At 40.1% G+C, this 14,128-nt stretch overlaps 1 pseudogene; it reads left to right on the forward strand.

The window, feature by feature from the left end:
- The first annotated feature begins 5,907 nt into the window (after positions 1-5,907).
- Positions 5,908-6,407, forward strand: LOC114699810 (annotated as a pseudogene).
- Positions 6,408-14,128: the final 7,721 nt, after the last annotated feature.

A 14,128-nucleotide genomic window follows, 5' to 3' on the forward strand; every position in this document is an offset into this window, starting at 1 on the left:
CATCTTCGTGTTTAGTTTTTACCTGTTTTTCACTTTTATGATTATGATATCAGAGTCCCACTGAATTCAGCATATGTGATTTTTTTTTTCACCCATGTTTGTGGTTGATGCTCACCAATTCTCTCCATAGGGATAAAGGCAAAAGGAAGCAATAGGAGACTCTGTGTGTTGTGTGTGTGTGTTTGTGTGTGTGTGTGTATGTGTGTGTGCATGTGTGTGTCTATATATACAGTTTTACACATATACATAATTCATATATATAGAAGTATATAGGAACATGTCCTATACATTTATATATGTACGCACACACACATATATATAAAACATATATTTGGATGCAGAGATTGAGAAATTATAAGAAGTTATGCAATTCTTGAGGCCACTGAAGTTTGAAAGCCAGGCTATAGGTTTGGAAACAAAGACTAAGGCGAGATCCCCTTTCCCCTTTCTTATTATTACTTTTTAGAAAATCAAAAGTGAAAAATATATACATTTTGTTACACAAGATGATGTTCTTAAATATTCACACATTGATAGCAGAATGACTAAATCAATCTAATATCTCATACACATACTGTTTATTTGTGGTGAGAAAACCCAAAATCCACCCATCTAGCAATTTTGAAATAGACCATGCTGTTCATTGTTATTAGCTGTAGCCATCAAGTGGTATGATAAACCTTGTTCCTTATTCCTAACACCTAAAAGGAATTTTGTGACCTTTGGATAACATCTCCTCTAGCACCTCAGTCTGACTTCTGGTAACTGCCAATGCACTTCCTGCTGGTAAAACCAACTTTTAAAAGTTCTACATATAAATGACATTATGTAGTACATTAGTCTTTCTGCTGCTTTTATTTCATTCAGCACAAATCTTTCAGATTTATATTGGTTGTTTCATATAAAGGGATTTCTTCACTTCTTAAGATGAAATATAGTGTGTGCTGTACTACTTTTAAAAAGAATCCATTCATTGTTTTATGGTCAGTTTGATTCTGTACCTCTGCCACAGTGGATGCTGCTGCAATGACTCTGAGAACATAGATCTCTCTTTGACATATTCCTTCTGTTTATTTATTTTTTATTCATTTTACAAACCAACCACAGATCCCTCTCTCATCCCTCCTCCTGCTCCCCTCTACTTCCCCTTACTCCTCATCCCATCCTCCAACAGAGTTAAGTTCTCCTATAGGGGGACAACTAAGCCTAGTACATTCAGTTGAGGCAGGACCAAGCCCCTTCCTGCTTTATCAGGAGGGAGCAAGCTGTCCGACTATCGGTAATGGGATCCATAAAGCCGGCTCGAGGGAAGAAGGATTATATGAGCAAGGAGGGTCAAGATCATGATGGGGAAATCTACAGAGACAATTGAACCAAGCTCAAAGGAAGTCACGAACTTTAGACTGACAACTGAGGAACCTGCTCTGCATACGGGAGACAGTTGTGTAGCTGGGTCTGTTTGAGGGGACCCTGGCAGTGTGATCAGGACATATTCCTTTTAGATACACACCAAGTAGTGGGGTCTGGATTATATGGTAGTTATTATTATTATTTTTTTTTTTAAATTTTTGAAGACTCCTCAAGCTGTTCTCCATTGTATCTGTGCTAATACATTTCCCCAACAATGTACCTGGATTCTCCTTCCTCCATGCCGTCGGAGTCAGGGTTATTATTGCTGTGACGAAACACCATGACTAAATCCAAATCTGGGTAGGAATGGTTTTGTTTGTTTGTTTTTGTTTTTGCTTACATTTCATCATCACTGAAGAAATCAGGACAGGAACTCAAGTAGGGCAGGAACCTAGAGGCAGGACCTGATGCAGAAGCCATGGAGGCATGCTGCTTACTGGCTTGCTCTTCAAGGCTTGCTCAGCCTGCTTTCTTATACAACCCAGGATCACAGCACAGGGATGGCACCGTCCACAATGGACTGACCCCTTCTACATCAATCACTGATTAAGAAAATGTCCTGCAGACTTGCTGCAGTCCCATCTTAAGGAGGCATTTTCTCAATGGAGGCTCCCTCCTCTCAGATGACCTTAGCTCCTGTCAAGGTGACATAGAACCAGCCAGTACACTTCCCATCCTCATTAGCCGTTTCTCTTTCATCTTCTGGAATCCAGTCATTCTAATACATTTGAGATACTATCTCCTGTGGTTTCGATGTGCATTTCCTTGATTATTAGAGATATTGAGGGTTTTAACTATACCTGTAGGACATTTGCATATCTTCTTTAGCGATATAGACATAAGTATAGATATGCCTATTCAGGTTTTTTCACCTCCTTAACTGACTTAGGCGATACCTTATTACTCAGTAGTTGGATCTGAGTATTAACCCTTGCCAAATGTTTGATGTACATACAGTATTTCTCCCATTCTGTAGATTGTCTCTTAACCAACTATTGTTTCCTCACCATGCAGGAGCTTTTTAGTTTTAGGTAAAACCATTTGTCTTTTTTGGCTTTTGCTATCTGTGCTTTGTAGGTCATATTAAGACAGAGGTCCCATGCATTAGTTTTGAGGCAGAACTCTTTCTTCTTTGGAAAATCTTGGTCTTTGTTTCTAAGAGCTTAACTGACCAGATGAGGCCCCTCTGCAGGGTGGGTTGGGTGTGTAGGAAGGGATGCTCTGCTTTATTTCAAGCCTGCTGATGGTACAAATCAATTGCAGCAAAGAAATTTCTTCACAAAAATATGCAGACAATTTGAAATCAAACACCAAGGTGCCTGCACATATGTGTGCATACTACACGTGTGCCTAATGCCAGAGGAGGCCAGAAGAAGCCATTGGATTCCTTGGAACTGGAGTTATGGATGGTTGTAAGCCACCAAGTGGGTGCTAGAAACCAAAGCCAGGCCCCCTAAGAATACCAACTGCTCCTAACTGCTGAGCCATCTCTCTAGCCCCTCTTTGATTTTATTTCATTTGGAACCACTCATAAGAGCATGGGTGGTGGCTTATTTGCAGGAGCATGCACAACTTCACAGTGGCTCCATCACCGAAGAAAACATCCCTCCTTCTCCAGCAACTACTAACTTCCAATAAATCCTCAGGAAGGGGGTGAAGCCCTTTTAGGGTCCATGATAGAGTGCTGATAGCTGCTTGTCCTTCGCACATAATTGCAGCTGCTGAGAGTTCCAGAATGCAATGGTCATGCCATGCCCAGAAGATAATGTTCTATAGCACTCTGCTCCTTCCTCTGGATCCTAAAGTCTTTCCCCTATTTTGAAGTGTTCTCTAAGATCATCTCTTTTTGGTAGTGATGTGAGCCTAATTAGAACAAAGAGTCTAGAAGAGGGCAAGGAGGTTTTGCTCATTTTCTTCTAGTGGTAGAGCAAGGCAAACCTCTCCTGGTTTCCATTGCTTGAAGTTGCAGGATATCATTTATGAAAATTTACCAAAGGCTATGCTTATTTATAAATAATACTCTTTTCAGAATAATCAGCGTTTGTTTGGGGGATAGTGACTGTTTCCTAGTGTATTGTTTCTCTGCTGCATATTTGTTAACAAGCGTGTTTATTAACAATGCAAGATTTTTCTTTTGCATAATTCACTTTCTGTAGCTACTGTTCATAATCAGGTCTGTGCAGTGTGTAATAAGTGTCTTTATAGGAATACCCAACTATAAAAATAGGCTAAAATTCAATACAGAAACAGTAAGTTCCAGACCAGCTACCAGGAAGATTTATTTTAGCAATATAGCTGTATGTGAGGCTGCTGCTTGGTGCTTTTTATCTGGCTTACAACATTTTATCTCCTTATGCTGGCTAGAGTTAGTCCTAAGAGTAGGATTCATCTTCAGGAAACCCAAAGTATCAATAAACTACATTGCTCTTGCAGACCTATCCATTCTGAGGACTATGGTGCACTGTTGCACTAACCAAAAAGTCCCTTTAGTTACTTCCCTTTACTGCGCCGTCTGTCCAGTTGTCTGTCTCCCTTCTCTAAGTCATGAAAATATCAAAGCTCAAGTAAGCAGGAATGGAGGAGGATGCAGAGCTGAGATCATCACGATTACATAAATCTCTGTGCACTAATCTTTAGAATCCTCAGTGGTCTCCACCTGTCCAACTTCTAGAATCCTAATTGCTAGCCATATGGTGCCTTTTAGCTCATTCCCTTTACCTCCAGCTGGGAATTAGAGAATTCTGAAGAAATATAGCACTTCTAGAGTGGAGATCTCAGAATATCAGTGATTATTCACGCATCGAGCCTTGTTTACTTCAAATCGAAACATCATCCAATTTAGCCCATTGCTGACAAATCTTGTTCATGTGTATTGCAACTTTACTGGAAGATGCATCTTCATCATGAACACTAAATATCCAATCAACAGCTCTGATATTGCTGGCCTTCAACATGAAGGTATAAGCATTGCTATATATTTGAGGATTTTATCCAACAGTAAAGTGAAAGAAACGGAACAAAAGGACCCATAAAAAAACAGAGGCAATGAAGAAGAAAACAAAAATCTATATTTAATATCTTCAGAGCAATAAAAAATACTGCATCTATAAAACAAACAGAAGAAGCTATAAAAAGAAATAATCAAGGAATCAGAAAGACCCTTAAAATTAGAAATATGGTAGCATCATAAACAAATCAATAAAATGATTGGAGGATGAAGTTGAGAAACCCTCAGAAAACAAAACATAAAGAGACAGGAAATAAAAGGAAGTAAATGAGATTAAACCAGAAAGTCCAACACCAAACTAATGAGAAAAAAAAAATGAAGATGAAATGGTCATGAAAGAAACAATAAAGACCTTCTCAGGCATACACACACACTGGGAAATGGATGGAGAGGGCTTCTTCCTTATTCCCCCTTTGGTGAAGCTACTGGAAGACATGTTTAAGCAGATTAGGGAGAAAACAGGAAGAGACCATCCAGGTAGCCGATACCTGCCTAACACAGAGCTCTTGGGAGGGGAGCCAAATGCTACACATAGGATAACACCAGGAAGATATGAGAATGACAAAGAAAAAGATGATTAACTTTAGGCAAAACATTGCACAAAAAAGAAAAGCTGTTGCCCAGTTCTTCCTTGGCTTAACACAGGATTTACAATGAATGGATTTACAACGAATGTCAATGAAGAGTGTGTTGTAACAATATTGAGAGGAAGAGATGATGGAAAGTGAGGATGTGAGTCTACATAGTAAGTTCAAAGTCAACTGAAGCTGCATAGTGAGTTCCTGTCTAAAAAGGAAAAGACAAATAGGATGATTAGAATGATGATGAGGGAAGAGGTAATATTCCAGCTACACTAACGAGATCAACACACCATGCCTTAAATTGGTGACTTAAGAAATAGCAGGTAAGCACATGCCTTAAAAATAACAGAACTACATATCAGAAGGATTAGCAAAGAATAAAGAAGCAGGGTTGAGAGGCCTGTGTTTGATTATAGCCTTCCTAGTCCACGTTTAAACTATGTGCACATTTCTACTCCTGGCATGAAAATTCCTTGTAAAAATAATGAGACGAGAGTATATATTGCCTTAATATAGTTCTAATTTCACTTTAAGATTGGGTCCTAGAAATGAAGTTAGTGGGTCAAAGGATTAGGTTGCTTTTGAGGCTGTATAAGTCACTCAGTCTTTGGCACAGTTGACCAGTCATGGTTATTTTCTTACAATGTTACCAAATGTGAGGCACCTCCACTGAAAAATATTTTTGCTCAGCTGGTGAACAAAACCATTTTCGTTGGTTTAAAATTATTTTAGGCTCAGTATTTTCTTTTCCCTTTTGGTAGTGCCTTAGATAAAATAACATATTATGGTGGCCAATTTAAGACTTATATAAGTACAGTAAGCTTTTGGCTTTCTGTTTGGAAGAGGCTACAATGCAAATTTCTTTGGTTCTCCTGAATCCATGTTACTTCTTCACTAGCTTTTCCTACCATGCTTCTCAAGTTCCACCCCAATCACATTAAAGTGAAGTATCTGAAGTGTGCCTAAGGTAAGGTTGGTGCCACATCCACCCTGGTCCCCAAGAGCAGGACCCTGGGTCTGTCTCTAAGAAAAGCTGGTGATGACATCCTCAAGGCAACTAGTGATTGGAAAGGTCTGAGGGGTACAGAGAAACTGACTCTTCAAGATAGGTTTATATTAAAGTCATACCTTCTGCCTCTGTTCTGATCACCAAAGCCCCGGAGAAGTCATCAAGAAATGGAAAGAAGCAGAAAGACATTGAGCACAGTGAAAAATGTCACAGTTGATGAGATTGTCAACATTTCCCAACAGATACAGAACCACTCTTTAGTCGGAGAACACTCTGCAATTATATAAGGGATTCTGGACGCTTCAGTCTGTGGGTTGCAGTATGGATGAGCACCAACTCTGGTGACATTCTAGATATCAACAGTGGGGCAGTGGAATGCCCAGCTAGCAAGGAAGCATAAGATAAAGCATTTCAATAAAAGAGCATCTGACCAAAATAAAATAAGAGTAAGACATAAGAGAAAGTAATTTCTAAGCTAGTTTTTCTTGTTTCTTTCCTTGCATAGGAGTAGCTTAGACTGACAAGTTTTCAATCAATCCATGTTTCTTCTATCTACCTATCTTCATGCCTTTCTGCATTACCATCTACCTTCCCACCTACCTATTGGCCACTGGCATCTATCCATGTGTCTATCTTCTTTCCTACCTATGACAAGTGGTTGTTTTCTATAAATGGACTCTTACATCAGCGCTGTTTTGCTATTTGTTTTCTGGGCTTAAAAAAAAAATACATTTTGGGAGTGTCTCCTGATTACATTTTAAAATGCCTCTTCTATTTTGCATTTTAAACAATTGTGTTTAACCCACAGAGGTTGAGTCCATCCCCAACCCGAATTTGGTTGAGATGACATAATATAAACACCAAGAGGATGTGAAAAGATTTGTTATCCATAGGATGTGTCCTCTGAGGACAGCAAAACATGCTTCCAAGCTGGTCTGCACACAGCTTGGGAAAGTGGAGAAAGACAATTTTATAGGGTTTAGGGAGCCGTGGCTGGGGTGAGGGCTACCAACTTTGACTTGTAACTTGTTTGATTTGAAGTAACTGTAGGTGCCCAAGTGGGGAGTACCTGGGCTTTCTGGAGGGCAGCATGGATGGGGGTGGGTGGGAAAACTGTCAGCCCTCACACATCAACAATGGAGTTCAACTCCTTGATTCAGACAGCTTGCTGTTCCTTGAGAGCATAGCCAAACCTCATTACTCTTGGAATCTGATTCTTCAATTCAAAAACCTAGGCAGAACAGAGGGCCACACTCAGGTAATGAATTTGTCCTTGTTGTCCTCCTGTGCAAGATGGCCATGTTAGTGACGGCATGTGACTGGCCGTGACAAGCCACCATCAAGCTGGCATACCCAGCAGTGTGCAGCACCATCCAGAGTCTCCATCTGGAGAGGCCGGTGCCCTCTTGCTCTCCTGGCTCTGCTTTCATTTTATTGCTCATAAACCAACCTCCCTCATTCCTGAGAGTCCCCACTGCCAGCCTGGTTGTGCCCCAGTTTTCTGAAATGACCCTGTGTTGCTTCAGGCCTGTTTCCCATGTGCCTCTGAAGGGCTTGATCTGTCTCTTTGATAACAGTGACTTATAGGCTGCTTTGGTCCCAGGAGGAGGACTCATCTTTGGTCTTCCCACTTGGGTTCCCTGTAGGCCCAGAGATTAAAGGTAGGAGGAGGTCTGATATCTTTCCAGTCTCAGAACCACAGTTCGACTATTGTCTACTCAGCAAGAGCAAAGGACTGAACGTGGGTAACCAGAAGGCATGCCGACTGCAGTCTAATCGCTGAACTTTGGGTAAAGGCTTGGAAATGTCTTGTTGATAGTACATAATAGCCAGAACAATTATTCTCTCCTTTGCAAAGAATTCTAATTAATGTGGAAATGTAAAAGAAAAGGCTGAGTTGAGAGCAGAAGGTTTATGGCAACAAGATCTTGGCTCTCTCAGGAGCACTTTAGAGCACTACCAAGTGCTTAGGCCCAATTTGACATTTCAGATCAAGCAGATTAAAGCCCATGGTTTTATCCACCTGGCATAATCCTAGCCCGTGGAAGCCACGATTAATAATTATTGCCCTGAGCCTAGAGAGAGCTCCACAATAGAATCTCTTTTATTCTGGCAAACCGAGGGCATATTGTGGCCAGAATTTTCAAAGCTGGCAGACACAGCTTTGGCCTGCTTTGGGTAGAAATGTTCTTAGCATGGTAAGTGCTGTTGCTCCCCTGCCCTCAATCACTTTCGGACCACTCTTGTCTTTGTCTACCTAATCTCTCTCTTCCACCTGTGTCCTCTGCACGGCATGGTGACATGGCACCTGGGAAAGCTCTCGGGCGTGTGGAGGAAAAGGAGTGAATGTCTCTATGACTGTCCATTCTGAGGTTGTAGCAGTTCGCAATGGGTTTCCCCTGGCTATGCTCAGTCAAGCATTTTGGAGGCTTGCATGCTGGCAATTTAATGGGTTAGGATTTGATCACTCGCAAAGGGCAAAAATGTGGAGTTGCTCAGGATACAAGAAGCTACTGTTGAGGGCAAAGCGAGTGAATGTTGGGAATTCGCTCTGTCTAGGGAGGCGAGGCAGCTCTGAGAGGGCACCCAAAGCAAAGATGATGCAATGGCAGATGCAGTTCCCTGAGGAAGAAGCTGTTCAGGTACCTTCTGTCACTGACTTGCTATTACCGAACTCTAGGGACCAACTTTCCCTGCCATCCGTGAATGATGGGCCTTTGCTTAACTACTTCTAGAGCTGAGATTTTGGAGATAGGCATTAATCTACTGAGCATGGCCACTTCCTGGACATCTGAAGTAAATACATCTGAAATGTAAAATAAAATAATGTGCATAAATCCTAGCACTGTACTCAAGACACAGCACTCATCTAACGACTATTATCACCAACTTATAACTTCGTACTCTCTCTTCTCCATTTATTTACATCATCTTCCCACACCATTTCTCTTGGGTCCCCTTTCTCTGATCTTGATTCTACCATTGACTGTTTCTCTCTGCAAACAGCTCCTTCTCTTCTCTATTGTGCTGTAGACTTTCTTGAGGGCAAACCTATGTATGTTATTCTTTCTGTTCCTCTTGATTACACAGAGCCTTGCTGGATCAACTTACACACACTGGGATGGGATTTGTAAATATAAGACCTTCTTAACCCAGGAGAGGGGTACATTTCAGTGGGAATTGCCAATTCCTGTTATGTTTCTCCTCATTTAGTTCAGTGCACGACACCAGAGCTTTGAAACATCCCCATCGTCACTCATTTCTTTTAGTCTGCATGTGTGAGTTGTGGTGTGAAAGGTGAATAAAAGGGATGAGCCAGAGGTAGCTGCGGTTCTTTTCCTACATCTCATGGACTTTAAAATGGGTGGAAACATTGTGGAGACTCTGTAGCAGGCTATGGAAGAATGACTAGTTTAAGGAGTTTTATTACAGCACCTGAACTTATCATCTAATGTGCAATTTCTGCTTAGGAACTGACCACCTTTTGGCAATATATGCACTGAGAAAAGCTCAGACAGGCATGTTAAAAAGATACAGAAATTGTCTTACCTTTTCTGCATATAAATGGGGCAAAAAGAAAATATCTTGTAGTTGTGTAATTCTCCAAAGAAGGAAATTTGAGGATGGGTCATTAGTTTTAGTCCTAGTGTGTATTTATTAGTCACCCACTCCAAGCTTCTTATCATAGCCTTTTGGTTACATTTTTCAAAACGCATTGTAGGTACTTAGTTCTGCCTCTCTGACGATTGTCTACTGTACAGACTTTCAGATTCCCAGTGCCCACCATTGTCTTCTCTGTGTGCAATGTCTCATTCCTTTCCCTCTTAGTTACCTCCACCAAATGCCATCTCTTTACTATCCTGTTCATTCAGGCTCTGACTCATCACTTAGAATCTATGCTAATGGGTTCTTTGAAACATTTTATCATTTATCCTCTGATGTATATAACACACTATTTCCATTCTAACAATATTCATCTACAAAAGCAATGGTGTAAATCTCTAGAAAAGAACCTTGGACCATGGGATTTTCTGGCATGAAACCAAAATAGTAACAATGACTTTTTGCATAGGGAAGGAATCAAAATTTGACCCTTGGGTATTACATTTCTTTGAAGCAAAACCTAGTCTTTGCTGGGCAAGATGGTACATGCCTTTAATCTTAGCATTCAGGATGTAGAGACAGGCAGATCTCTGTAAATCCAAGGCTATTCTAGTCTATGGTGAATTTCAGGCCAGCCAGGGGTACATAGTGAGACCCTGTCTCAAACACAACACAATAAAACAACAACAACAACAGAAGCAGCAGCAGCAACAACAAAAATCCTCCAAAGCTCAGCTACTGAAACAAGGCACTCTGATGATATTCATACAAAGCAGTCTCATGGCTGAGACATCAAAACACTTGAGTTCCAATTTCAGTCAGTTGCTGTGTAGTTGTGATCCAAGGCAAGTCTGCAGAAAAGATGTAGGGATTAGTTAATTTGTACATTTCTTTTCAGCTATGATTCTATGACTTGCTGATGTGTGGCTTTGTGGGACTTCAACAAGGCAGAAGGAGATAATCAGATGATTCTCAGGGACGCAGAAGAGGGACTATGAAATGCCGCTGTCAATCTGGTAGTTGTGTCTGCTCTGTGTAAAAGGCAACCAGGAGACAATCCTTCTCTAAGCAGCTCTAATTTGTATGGAACTTCTATCACTGAGTAGACTCAGTGCTAACACTTTCAATTAAGTTAAATGACTTCATGTTCTGTTAAGTTCAGGCTGGCTAGGAATTTCATGACTTTTCACTGGCTTCATTACAATAATGCTTAGCATGAGGTTCACAAGGGTGATGTCTACTTGATAATATTTTCATAATTGTACAGCTATCATCAAATTATGTTGATTCATGGCTGGATGAAAAATGACAGTGAAGAGTATAATTGTGAAATTTCACAAGGCATTGACATTTGTGTTTTAAGCACAGAAAAATTCAGCAAGTATACTACCACAAAGGAGGTGTAACTGTGAAGACTTTGTGGAAAAGTTCACGGATTCGAATGTAATTAAGCATGAATTAAACATGATGAGCTACAGGGCTAATTCTAGCACTGCCGAAGCTCCATTATGGAAATCCGTTTCAGAAATATGACCAGCTCCTTTTTAACATATGTCAGATGCCTAACATATGGTCTCCAAAGGCCTCCAGCATACCTTGGGTGATTCAGGGCAGTCAACGTATGCTTGGCACTGCTGAAGGTCTAGCTTATTGAGCCAAGAAGCCAGGAAACATAATGGGAAATCAACCCATGCTTGTCAGAATCTCACTTCTCTTTTGGAACAAGTGTTAAAATTTTGAAGAAAAACTTGAGCTTTATAATATAGAGTGATGAGCTGGCTTTTTATACCGGACAAACTATGAATATAGGCTAATGAATCCTTACAATTAATTTATCAGGAATTGTAAAGCAAAGAACAAGTTTTGTAAGACATTACCACAAACAAAATCAATTGCTTGACAGCTCTATCCCTTGTCTGTGTTCTGGTATGTGAATAACCTGGAACAGAGTTTCCGGTGATACATATCTTGTCTAATAGCTTCTGTTACATTCCTATCTCCCAAACCCTTTGGTATGTTTCTGTTAGTCTCAGAAAGTTCAAGAACCTCAGAGACTGAAAGCAGAATTCTAAGCTCAAGACTATATCAACTGTTATGGGGAGTTTACCTGCAAATGGTGACGTTACGATAATTTTTATAATAAAATATTACAATTGTGTCTGCAGGGATTCTAGGTAAATATGGTTGCTGGGAGATGTCCTTCTGTACTCTGTGGATGTGTGTTGCTTCTATTGTTAATAATAAAGCGGATTGGCTAGTAGTATAGGTGGGACAACCAAACTAAGAAAGGAAAGAGAAGGGTGGAGTCAGAGTGACGCCAGCCAGCTGCTCAAGAAGCAAGGCATGTAGAAAATGGAGTAACAAGCCACGAACTACATGGCAAAGCATAGATAAGAAATATGGTTAATTCAAGTGTAAGAGCTAGTTAGTAATAAGCTTGAGCTATTTACAATAATATAAGCCTCAAAGTGATTATTTGGAAGCGGCTGTGGGATAGGGTAGGACAGAGAAACTCTGCCTCCAGTTACATGTGGTGGTGTGGTAAATAAAACATGTTTTCATAAATGCGTGTGTAGATAGAAGACACATGGTTGTCTGTTCTTTGTTCATATCTATACTGAACTATGAGAAATGGTGATGCAGTAACAGCAGCAGCCACAGAAGGAGGAAAGTGGGAGTGATGCAAATACAGTACTCACATATGAAAATCTTAAAAAATAATAAAATAGTAAGATAAATGTTAAAAAAACAATATCAGCACTCTCAGTGATGGCTCTTGGCTATTCTATACTCTATGCCAGGCACTATATTAAGCATCTTACTTTGTTTGATGTAATATATATATCAATGATATTATATGTTTTTTATCCCTGAATCCTAGAGCAGAAAGAAGTAAAAATAAGAAGTATAAATCATAACAACTGGATGCTCTTCTTCTTCTTTTTTTAAAAAGTACTTTTTTGGCCATGATTACCAAACCAGACTCTATCACATTGTTGACATAGTTTTGGACCTTGGTTGAACATTACAACTCTGTCCTGCTCAAGTGAAAGAGTTTGAAGAAGAGTAAGCATTTGGCCATTATAGCTCATATATTTTTTTTTTTTTTAAAAAAACAACATAGTTTTCTGGCCATAATTATTGAAGTAACCCATTTCTTCATTATAGACAGGAGGATAGGGTTTGGGCACTAAAAGTTGTGGCTGCATCTTACATCAGTGGAAGATTTTGGGAAGCAAGTATTTTGTCACTGTATCTCATAGTTCTATAAAAAAATTTCCTCATTACAGCCTTTCATTGTTTCTCCCAAACCTATGTATCGAGTTGTCAGTTTGAAAGGGGAAAGTCTCTGCCCTCCAGTGATATAGGACACTAATACCATCAATAACTTGTTGACTGGGTTTACATTAAAAACAATGACAGATTCCCTAATGGAACTTTGGGCTGTCTTGAAGATTATTGCATAATAGCAGAGAAGTCTTTTCACAGTCCACATTTCAGTGTCTCTGATAGAGATAGGGCATGCCACTTATGACATGCAGGATGGCTGTGTTTTCATAATTCTTACAGCTCACAAAAGTCGTAACTCGATTTCAGCAAGCTTGGGTAACACAGTGGATAACTAAAAGGACTCTACTAACCAACATGTCCATCTTTATCAGTTACCTAGGGTACATCAGTTGTAAGCTGAGATTCTACTGAATGCTGTACAGTCCTTACATTCTGTGTATCTATCTTGGAAGACTTCAAAAAAGAAAATGTGAACAAATCATTCCCAATAGATGTAAAAACAGTAAAGAAAATTCACAGCCCACATGTTTTCTATTGCAAACCACACAGCTTCTCCAACCAAGAGTGAAGGGTAGAACACTCACCATTCACTTATCCTCAGTACCTTGAACAGCCATGATTCTCTTATTAACCAAAATGTACTGAAGAGAGGACTTTCTCTGACCAAGGCTAAGAGCAGTACTTATCTATTGGCTTAAACATGAATATTTATTTATTGCCAGGATCTCTCTATGTAGTCCTGGTTGTCCTGGCACTCACCGTGTAGACCAGGCTGACCTTGAACTCATAGAGATCCTCCTGCCTCTGCCTCCCAAGTGCTGGGATTAAAGGTATGTGTCACCACACCTGATTCTAAACATAAATATTTAGAAGGCAGTTGTGCCTGAAGGTTGGTACTATAGCATGCAGAGTCCACAGCTGAGTAAGACCATGTTTAGCTTTTCTCCCTTGGCTGCCTGCCTAGCAACGTCTAACAACAGGTCAGTGCCAGCTTGGTTCTCTATGTCCTGCAACTACAAAGTGTGGCTTCTTCAGAAATGCATTTTACCTTCTAGTTCTCATGAGCAACCAAGAGTAACTGAGTAAATCATATGCTCTGCTAAACGCCTCAGTTATCATTTGGCTCTTGAATACTGGCTGGATCCTTGCAAGAGAATTATCTACTATTTCTAAACATTGTTTTTGTTTCAGATTTGCTTTTAAACATTCTATATGTACACATCCACC

The sequence above is a fragment of the Peromyscus leucopus genome, chromosome 9, assembly GCF_004664715.2.
Source record: "Peromyscus leucopus breed LL Stock chromosome 9, UCI_PerLeu_2.1, whole genome shotgun sequence".
In the NCBI taxonomy this organism is placed as follows: Eukaryota; Metazoa; Chordata; class Mammalia; order Rodentia; family Cricetidae; genus Peromyscus; species Peromyscus leucopus.